This window comes from Mus pahari, chromosome 1 (genome assembly GCF_900095145.1).
Source record: "Mus pahari chromosome 1, PAHARI_EIJ_v1.1, whole genome shotgun sequence".
In the NCBI taxonomy this organism is placed as follows: domain Eukaryota; kingdom Metazoa; phylum Chordata; class Mammalia; order Rodentia; family Muridae; genus Mus; species Mus pahari.
In genome coordinates, this window is record NC_034590.1 from 112,059,140 (window position 1) to 112,069,211 (window position 10,072).

The window sequence follows — 10,072 nt, forward strand, 5'->3', positions numbered from 1 at the left end:
GTCTAAAGTCTAAGGGTCTGAATGGGGCTTAAGATCTTTCTGAGGTACTCACAGAGCACCTTAGAAATTCAAGGTCTTCTTGAATTTCAGAGTAGAATTGAAGGTCTGCTTCAGGTTCTTAGTGGAGCCTGAGGCCTTTGTTTGGTCTCACTAGGATCTAAGGCTTTCACAGGTTTTCACTGATACCCAAGGCATTCTCAAGATTCTCACTGGAGTCTAAAGCCTTTCCAAGATTCAGTAGTCTATGATTCTGTCACATTCTATTTGGCCTCTATGTTTTCCCACAAGTTCTTTTTTTTTTTTTTTTTTTCACTGTTCAAGGTTTATTTGGTGTTCTCATTGGCATGACACTTGAGTGGTTGGTTCCATCATCCATATGCAGATCTTACATCTCACATAATATTGCAAAGCACACTACAGACACACATAATAATAAAATATCCTGTACAACATTTATGCACAAGATATGCATAATGGACGTACACGCTGGAGCCAGATTATGACTAACTGGGAACTCGTTGGCCTAGGCATGTTTGGTGAGGGTGCACAGGGCAGCAATGCAGCAGGCTCACAGGGTAATTGAAGCCTGCACAGTTAGCAGTGTGTCTTGGAGACAGTGGGACTGTCACACTAAGCAGGTTACCACCACACAAGTACCACATGGCAGCAGGGCAGAGCTGTGGGAACTGAGATGTTTCCCCACACCACCTCAACACCACTGTACCGACCACAGCTCTGATGAGAAGGGTGTGGTCTGCCTAGATAGAAAGCTTGCTGCAGCCTGGACAGTGAAGAGCTAGGACACTGGGAAGACTTTAGAACTGCAGCTCCTTCTGAATTCCCCAGAGGCTATGTGCACTCTTCTTCAGGTGGGCTTCTTCCTCAGGAGTCAGTGTCACCTTCACAACATCCGAGATTCCATTTTGTCCCAGGATACATGGGACACTGAGGAAGACATCCTCATTGATTCCATAGAGACCCTTAATNATGGTGGAAATGGGATGCACCNNCCTCAGGTTCTTCATTATGCTCTNGGCCAAGTCTGCCACAGANAGGCCAATGGCCCAGGATGTNTAACCTTTCAGCTTGATCACCTCATAGGCACTGTCCACCACCTGCTTGTGAACCTCCTTCCACTGCTCCTTGTCTGCATCAGTGCCCAGTTCTGGGTTCAGAGACTTCAGGGAGACGCTGGCAATGTTCACACCACTCCACACAGGCACACTGGAGTCGCCATGTTCTCCCAGGACCCAGCCGTGACAGCTCAGCGGGTGAACCCCCAGCCTTTCTCCCATCAGGTAATGGAACCGAGCGGAATCCAGATTGCAACCACTTCCAATAACTCGGCTTTTAGGAAAGCCACTGATTTTCCAAGCCACATAGATCAAGATATCCACTGGATTTGAGACAATAAGCAGCTTGCAGTGTGGACTGTACTTCACAATGTTTGGAATGATGAACTTGAGGATGTTCACATTTCGCTGGACCAGATTGAGTCGGCTCTCTCCTTCTTGCTGACGTGCCCTGGCTGTGATGATGACCAGCTTGGAGTTTGCAGTTACACAATAGTCTTTGCTGGAGACAATTTTTGGTGTTCTAAGGAAGAGGCTGCCATGCTGGAGGTCCATCATCTCGCCCTTTAGTTTGTCTTCCATGACGTCAACAAGGGCAAGCTCATCCGCCAAGTCCTTCGTTAAGATACTGATGACACAAGCCATGCCAACAGCACCAACCCCAACAACCGTAATCTTGTTCTGGGGGACCTGTTCTTCCTTAAGAAGATTCACAATCAGCTGGTCCTTGAGGGTTGCCATCTTGGACTTTGAATCTTTTGAGACCGCTAGTGCACGATGGGGTGCGACGGGCGAATAGAAGCAGCATGGCCTGGGCTTGGCGACAGTGGTTCCAGCATCCTACAAGTTCTTACTGTGGGGTTTCCATCTAATCTATGGTCAGAGGGCTTCACCAGGAACTCACTGAGCATTAAGTGAGCAACATCTTCCTTAGGTTCTCACTTGAGTCCGATACCATCCTCAGAATATGCCTATGTCCACATGCCTTCCCAGGTTCTCACTGGGACCTAAGATCTTCCCCCATGTCTCCATTGGGCCTAAGGACTTTGCTAGGTTCTCACTGGTACCTAGTTTGTCACTGGAGCCTAACACCTTCCTTTGCTCTCAGAAAGACCTAATGTCTTCGCTGGTCCTTATGTGATTCTAGGACTACCCCAGTTTCTCAGTGGGGACAAAGATTTCTCCACATTCTCACTGGGATCTTAAGCTTTTCCTGGATTCACTTTGTAGCTTATGGCCTAATTTTCTAGGGTCTAAGAACTTTCCTGGGAGCTCATAGGGCCTGAAGTTTTTGCCAGATTCTGAGTACCAGCAATAAGTACTCACAAGGACCTAAGTCCTTCCATGATTTTTACTGTGATCTGGGGCCTTTTCAGGTTCACTAGGACACAAGGCCTTCCCCTATATATCATTGGGGTTTAATACCTTTCTAGGTTTTCCCTGGGGCCTAAAGCCTTCCCCAGTAGTATCTAAGGTTATCCCCAGCATGTAAATGGTATCTAAGGACTTCTAAAGGCTTCACTGGGACCTAAGGCTTTCTTCCAAACATCCTAGGAATCTAAGGCCTTCCCTGCATTTCACTGATGTCTCTGGCCTTCCCAGGTTCTCGCTGGAACCTAAGGTTTTTCCAGGATATTCATGGAGCTTACGGCCTTCCCCAAATTCTCTCTGATGTCAATGGCTTCCCTGAGGGTTTCCCTAGCATCTAAGTGCTTTCCATCAGTTCTCACCAAGTCTTAAACTCTTGCTTAGGATCTCCTAGGGTTATAATATTTTCCTTGGGCTCAAGTCCTTCTGCAGTATCTCACTGGCACTTATTGCCTTCCCATGATTTCACTAGGGCCCATTGCTTTCTCCAGGGACTTACAGGGGTCTAATACCTTTCCCAGGCTCTCATTGAGGTGTAAGATGGCCCCCATTGAAGTGTAAGGTGGTCCCAGAATATAATTGGTACTTAATGTCCTCTCATAGTCTCGCTGAGGCCTAATAATGTCATAGGTTTAAAGTATTTCCTAAGGACTTCCTTGTGTCTCACTGGCGCCTCAGACCTTTTCAAGACCTCACTGATTCCTAGGACAACAGTAGCTGTCTTCTCTTATGCTCAGGGTCATCACATAAGGTTAGATCCCAAGATTCTAACTCTCATTTTAGCCCTATCTTCCCAAGCTGCTCACCTGTATGAGGTGTCTTAGCCAAAGCTCAGGTCAAGTCTCTCATGGTAGACACAAGTTCAAGGGTCAACATCCCAGGGGAGACTCTCCAGCCACAGGGAAGATCAACATGCTATCTCTCATATGTCTTCAGCAGTCCTGAAGGGGCAGAGTGATATGCATTGCTTTTGGTCTCTGCTTATATACTGTCAAGTGGGCAGGGTGGCATTGTCTGTTTATGCAGGCACATGTCTGGTTATCTTTAGTAAATTATGTCACTTGTTTTTGGTTATTATAAGAGCAGTCTTAGCTATAGTGGGGTTCCTGAATAAGTGTTGTTAAAAGGGATTTTTAAAAAAAAATATTATGCTTGTCATATGGAGGCAGGCATTTGGCTTCAGTGAGAATCAGTGTGTGACTGTATGCTCCAGTGAAAACTTGGGACTGCCACAAAGCTGGTCAGCCTTGAAGAGGGAGGGCTAGGACTGTGCTTAGGGACTTAAGAGTCTGAACCTTGTGTGAAGACCCTCAGCATAACAAAATAGAACTTTTGTTAAAAATACAAGTATCTACTATCTTATGCATCATACTGGGGCTTATGACCTTCCTAAGGTTATAACTTGAATCTAAGGTATCCGTGAGACTCTCCCATGGGTCTAAGCATTTCTCCAGGATTTCCTTGGGGTCTAATGTCTTCTTAAGTACTCACTGGCATCCAAGGTTTTTCTCAGATTCACACTAGAGCCTAAGGCTTTCCCCAAGTTCTCATTTTGTCATAAATCATTTTAGAGTTTCACTGGGACCCAGGGCCTTCTCAGGTTGAGTATTTCCCAAGTACTCAGAGCTCTACAGAGGCCTTCTTTGGGTTGTAATTGGGCCTGAGGCCTTCTCAGGTTGTCACTGGGACCTATGAACTTCCCCCTGTATCTCCCTTGGGCCCAAGGACTTTCTCAAGTTCTCATTGGCACCTCTCTAGTTTATTACTGAGAATGAAGCATTCCTAGGTTCTCAGGAAGGCTGTGATTGAAGCTTTCTCCATTATCTCACTGGGGTCTAATATCGTCCTTTGGCCAAGGGATGACCTGAGAAAATGGCTCGAGTCTTTTCCCTGTTTCAGCGACCTTGTCTCAGGCATTAAGACTGCCAAGCATCATAATAAGGGTTCTTCATCTTATTCAGCCTGCACCTCTACCTCAGAAAAGGCACCCTCAGCAAACAGCGGATCTTTAGAAATAGTGATACCTCTGACTTTATCTTGTCATGCTATCTCCTTCATATCTTCTCTTTACCACGAGAACCACTTTAAATGTGACCCAGGTTCTAGATTGCTTTTGTCATATCCTTCCAGTCCTGTGGGTTGTTCTATTTTTTAAATCCCAAGAAGTCAGCATTTGTTTTACAAATGGCAATTGCATTCCAAAATTAGTGACACTTACCTTAAATTTTCTCAGTTCTAACACATCTACAGGTTGCCATTATGATTCCTGATAATTCTGTGGATGATCAGCATCTTCTGGCCTTTATTGCATAGTAACTGGATAAAGTTTGTTTTCTAACAACCTTTGGTTATCTTTCTCTAATTTTATCTTCTGTCTCTACTCGAGTATTTTCCCTAATTAATATTTTAAGTTCCTCCCTTAAGATCAGTGCCCATGTTTCATATCTCTCCTTTTGTTATTCATCTTATTCCATAAGTTCTTGTGTTCGATGTTCAAGATTCTTTTTCACATTTTAATTATTCTAATCCTGTTATTCTGCTATCTATTTTATTTTGATTGGTTAATTTTAAAAGATTCTCCTTCGAGCTTTGCTTCCAATCCTCATTATTTTCTCTCTGCAGCTCGGTCTGATCTGTGAGGTATCTCATCCTTTGTTGTAGCATGTTTTCCAGCTCCTGTCTCCAACCTACATTTGCTGTCTTTGTTGTTTATCTTGACCTAAATTCCTGTACCTTTACTTCTAGTGATTTCTCTAGGCCCTGTTGCAAACTCTTAAATTTCTCTCTTTGTTTTTTTTTTTTCCTATAAATTCCTGTATCTTCTGTTTTAGGCTCTGTTCCCATAATTTTTTTCTTTATGTTATAATTCTGATATTCTAGTATCTACCTTATTTTGATTTACTAACTTTAGTAAATTATTTTCTAGGCTATGCTTCCAAATTGTATTGCTATCTCTGTTATGCAGTCTGATATATGAATCTTATGTTATAGCATCTGTTTCAGCTTGTCTCCAACCTTCATTTTTCTGAAATTTTTGTTGTATAAAATCTAATCTCTTTTAAAGACTCAAAATTTTTTATTTACAGCCAGGTCTTGTGAGAAGACATAGCAAACCAGGATACTTAACTTGAATCCATCCCTTTTGAATCACTCAAATTAACATTTCAATTTATAATTCTTATTACCTGATCTGGAGCTTCTTGTGTCTTTGTCTCCCTCTGGTGTTCAATTCAAGACACTACAGTACTCTCCAATTCTTTTATTTGTAGGGAGGAGCTAACAGTAGAAGGACCCGCAGCAACTGCTCTTCTGAGCCATCTCTGTCTTTGGGTTGAGGGCAGCAGCATGTGGGCCAATCTCAGGCAGCCTGCAGTGCAAGCAGTCTGTAGAGCGGATCTGGCTGTCCCATGTCCTGTTTAGAGGTGGGGGATATGGGGAAGCAAGCACAGGAAGGCTTGCTCAGACAGAGATGCCTGAATCAGCCTATGTGCCTATGAGAAGGCTATGGAAAGTTAGCTGCCATTTTTTTTTTGAGCTGTTGATCCTCAGCTGTGAAGGCTGCTTCACAGGCAGTGGTGCCCCAGGGTTCTTGGTCCTTCTTTAGGCTCAGGGAAACCTAATGTTGTTGTAACACTGGACCTGTCTAAGTCCCAGCTTGGGGACATGTTGCTGACTCTGGTTGCCATGGTTTGCATCAGGCATAGGGAGGGAGATTCTCAGTAGCTCTCTGTAAACCTGTTAGTCCCACTAGGTGTTTAATTTCCACCCTGCTGCAGCTTTAGAGCACAGCCCTAGTTGTTTATATTGGGGAGGGAGGTGGACTCTTATCTCAGGTTAGCTGGGTTCTAAACCCCATGTTGGGAGCCAATTTGTTGCTCTAATTTCTAACTCCAATAAGCCCATATAAAAAACATACAACCCAATTATTGATTGTAAGCTTTATGCCTAGATTGGGCAGATCTAACACCACACTAACTTATTCTCCAGCTATCATACCCCTTGCTACTTACACTTTCTCCTGGCCATGTGGTTCAGGTCTTTCTCAGCTTCCTCCTCCTCTTCAGCCTTCTCTCCTTGCCCTCTTGTCCCCCTGTCTCTCTCTACCTGCCCCCACTGTCAAACCTCCAGTCTCACCTTTCCCTCTACTCCCCAACTGCAGGCTCTAGCTTTATTGACCAGTTCATATGGGAAGAAGGTTCACATGAAATCACCTGGGTATTTGATGGACTGCTCCTTGGGGGCAACTCTTGAGGGAGCAGGATTTAACATCAGAATACAAAAACCATTAGGACAACCCACAACAATACTGGATAATTTAAATGGTATCACTAACTATGGTTTAGGACCTTACCCAAGTCACAGTGAAGCTTAAGACTTTCTCCAAGTTCTCACTGGGGCCTCAAGGCTTCACACGTTATCACTGTGGCCTACAACTTTCTAGAGTTTTTTCTACGTCTTAATACCTGGTCCAGGTTCTCACTAGAGCCTATATGCACAGGGTTTCAACTGGGCCTAGTTCTCGTGGAATCTAGAAATTCATCACCAGATTTTCACTGGGTCTGAAGACCTTTCCTCATGTTCTTTTTGCGACATATAATGTTCCACAGGTTCTCAATGTAGCTAAAGGCCTTCTTTAAAGTCTTATGGAGACCTCTGCCTTCCCTAAATTCTTTTTGGAACATAAAGGATCTTACAAATTTTCACTGTGCCCTAAGGTTTTTGGCAGACTAAAAGGGTTACCTAAGATCTTCCATGTTTCTTACTGTTATTTAAGCACTTCCACAAAATCTCATTTGTACCTCAGGACTTCCCAGGTAGTCAATGGGGTCTAAGCCTTCTGGCTTCCCCAAGTTTTCACTGGGTCATAAAGTCTTGCCAAGGTTCTCAATGAAGCGAAATACTCCCCCAGTTACTCAATGGTACCTAAAATCTAAGATTTGTCTCTGGGTCTTAAAACTGCATGGGTTCTCATAGGGAACTAAGGCATCATTCTGAGTTTTACTGTTGCCTAAAATATATACTGTTTTCATAGGATCTATAAGGATTTAGAGAGATTCTCACCATGGTCTACATTATAGCGCTTCACATTGGGGCTTACAAGTATATTCTAAGTGTATATAATATATAAGACCTTTCACACAGTCTATCAAGGACTTAAGCTTTCTCAGTTTTTAACTTTTGCCTAAAACCCTCTCCAGGATCTTGGTGAGGATTAAAGCCTACTCCAGGTTCTAACTATGACCTAACTGATTCTCTGAAGTATCATTGAGGCCTAAGGACTTCTCTAGATTCTCACTGGTACCTAAGGTCTTTCCCTGATTTTTCACTGGGGACTAAGGCTTTCTGAAGATGTCACTGGAGCCTAAGAACTTTACAGAATCTCACTGGTGTATGACTTCAGCAGACTCTTACAGGGACCAAAGGCCTGGAGACTAAGGACTTTCTCTTTGTGGTAATTTGAATATGCTTGGCCCATGGGAAGTAGCACTAGTAGGAGGTGTGGCATTATTGCATGAGCGATAACCTCATTAGAAAAAGTATACTACTATGGAGGTGGGGTTTTAAGGTCTTATGTATAGGCCTATGTCTGGCCAGTGTGATCAAGAGTCTTCTCCTGGTAACATTAGACTCCTCTCATACTATGCCTGCCTGGACACTGCCATTCTTCCCATTGATAATGGACTGAATGTCTGAACCTGTAAGCCAGTCCCAATTAAATGTTTCCTTGATAAGGGTTGCCTTGGTCATAGTGTCTCTTCAAAGCAATGGAACCCCAAACTAAGACATCATGTTCTTATTAGGTCTTAAAATTTTGCACATGTTATTATTAAAGACTCAAGGCACTACTCAGAGTTAAGTGGAGCCTTAAGTTTTTCCCTTGTGCTCAGATGTTTTATGTGGTCATTGGTAGGCTTTTCACTTGGACTGAAGCCATTCTCAAGGTTCTTATTGTGGTTGAAAAATATTCTGCATATTCTCACTGTGGTCTAAGTTCTCTTCTAGGTTCTGACTGCAATCTAAGGCCTATATCTTCTCTAATTGCTCATTGAGTCCTATGGCATCTTCATGTTCCCACTGAACAGGTATTCAGTGGGTCCTAAGGACTTATGAGGTTGTCACTGGTGTCTAAAATTTTCCTGAGGTTCTCACTGGGGTCTGAAGCCATCCCTAAATTATCACTGGGGCTGACAGCCTAGGTATTTCTGGGTCTTCATGCTATTTCAGGTTATAACTGGGTAGTAAGCCTACTCCAGTTTCTCACTGGAGACTAAGGCTTCTTCACATTCTCATTGGGGCCTTAAGGCTTCCCTTGGTTTTCTCTGTATGTTATGGCCTAATTCTCTAGGACCTGAGGGCTTCACTAGCATCTCACTGAGCCCCAGACTTTTCCAGGTTCTTACTGGTACCATATACCAACTACTAGTGCTCACAAGGCCCTAAGGCCTACAAAGTTTTGTACTGAGACCTGGAGCCCTTCAGGTTCTCTGGGGCACAAGGCTTCCCCAGTATATCACTAAGACATAATGCCTTGTCAGGTTTCCACAGTAGCCTAAAGCCTTCCCCAGTAGGTTCTAAGGTTGTCTTTAGTATATAACTGGAACCTAAGGGTTTCTCACGGTTTCCCTGGAATTCAAGGCTTTCCTCAAACTTACTAGGATCTGAGGCCTTCCCTGTGTTTCACTGGTATCTCAGGCTTTCTCAGGTTCTCTCAGGGGCCTGAGGCTTTCCCAGGATACTAGTGGGGCCTATGGTTTTGCCCAAATTCTCACTGGGGTCTGTGACCATCTCCAGAATACCACAGGGTCTTAAGGCCTTCTCAGTGTTCACTGGGCCCTAAGACCTATGTCTGGTTCTCATTATTCTAAACCTTTCCCTGAATCTCATTGGAGCCTCAGATTTTTGCAGACCTGTGCCCTTCCACAAATTCTCAGTGAGGCCTAGATCTTCCTCAGATTCTCAATAGTGTCTGAGGTCATTCTCATAATATAAGTATGGTAAGGCCTTCCTCCATATTATTACTGGGGCCTAAGGCTTCATTTTACCCTGGTCCTGACTGGGTTTCCTAAGGCCTTCTGTAGGTTCTTCTAGGCTCTAAAGGCTGACTAAGGCTTTCCCTGTAACCTGAGGCCTTCTCCAGGGTTATACTGAGGCCCATGACTTCCCAACTGTTTCACTGGAACCTAAGGCTTTCTCCAGGGGCCTAAGGCTTTCTACAGTATCTCGACAACTCCTAAGGGTTTTTCTAGGTTCTCATTAGGGTCCAAAGCTTTCTCCAGGTTCTCAGGGTTTACCCACATTCTAACTTGGTCATAAAGCCTTTACTAAAGGCCTTCTCCAGTATCTTAGTTGTGAAGAAAGATTTGCTAGGATCACACTGGGCCTCCTGGGCTTTCCCAAGTACTCATCGGGCCTAAGGTTTTCCCTACATTCCCAGTCATGTCTAAGGTTTTCCCCAGGATCACACAACATCTTAAAGCCTTGTCCAGTACCTCCCTGGGATCTAAGGATTTTCTGGGTCTTACTGGCACCCAAGGCTTTCAAAAGTTATTCACTGAGACCCAAGGCCTTCCCCACATTCTCACTGTGGCTTAGGGCCTTCTCCAGTTTTTCACTGGCTCTAACACTTTCTC

At 44.0% G+C, this 10,072-nt stretch overlaps 1 pseudogene; it reads right to left on the reverse strand.

Moving 5' to 3' along the window:
- Positions 1–815: 815 nt before the first annotated feature.
- Positions 816–1,850, reverse strand: LOC110326856 (annotated as a pseudogene).
- Positions 1,851–10,072: the final 8,222 nt, after the last annotated feature.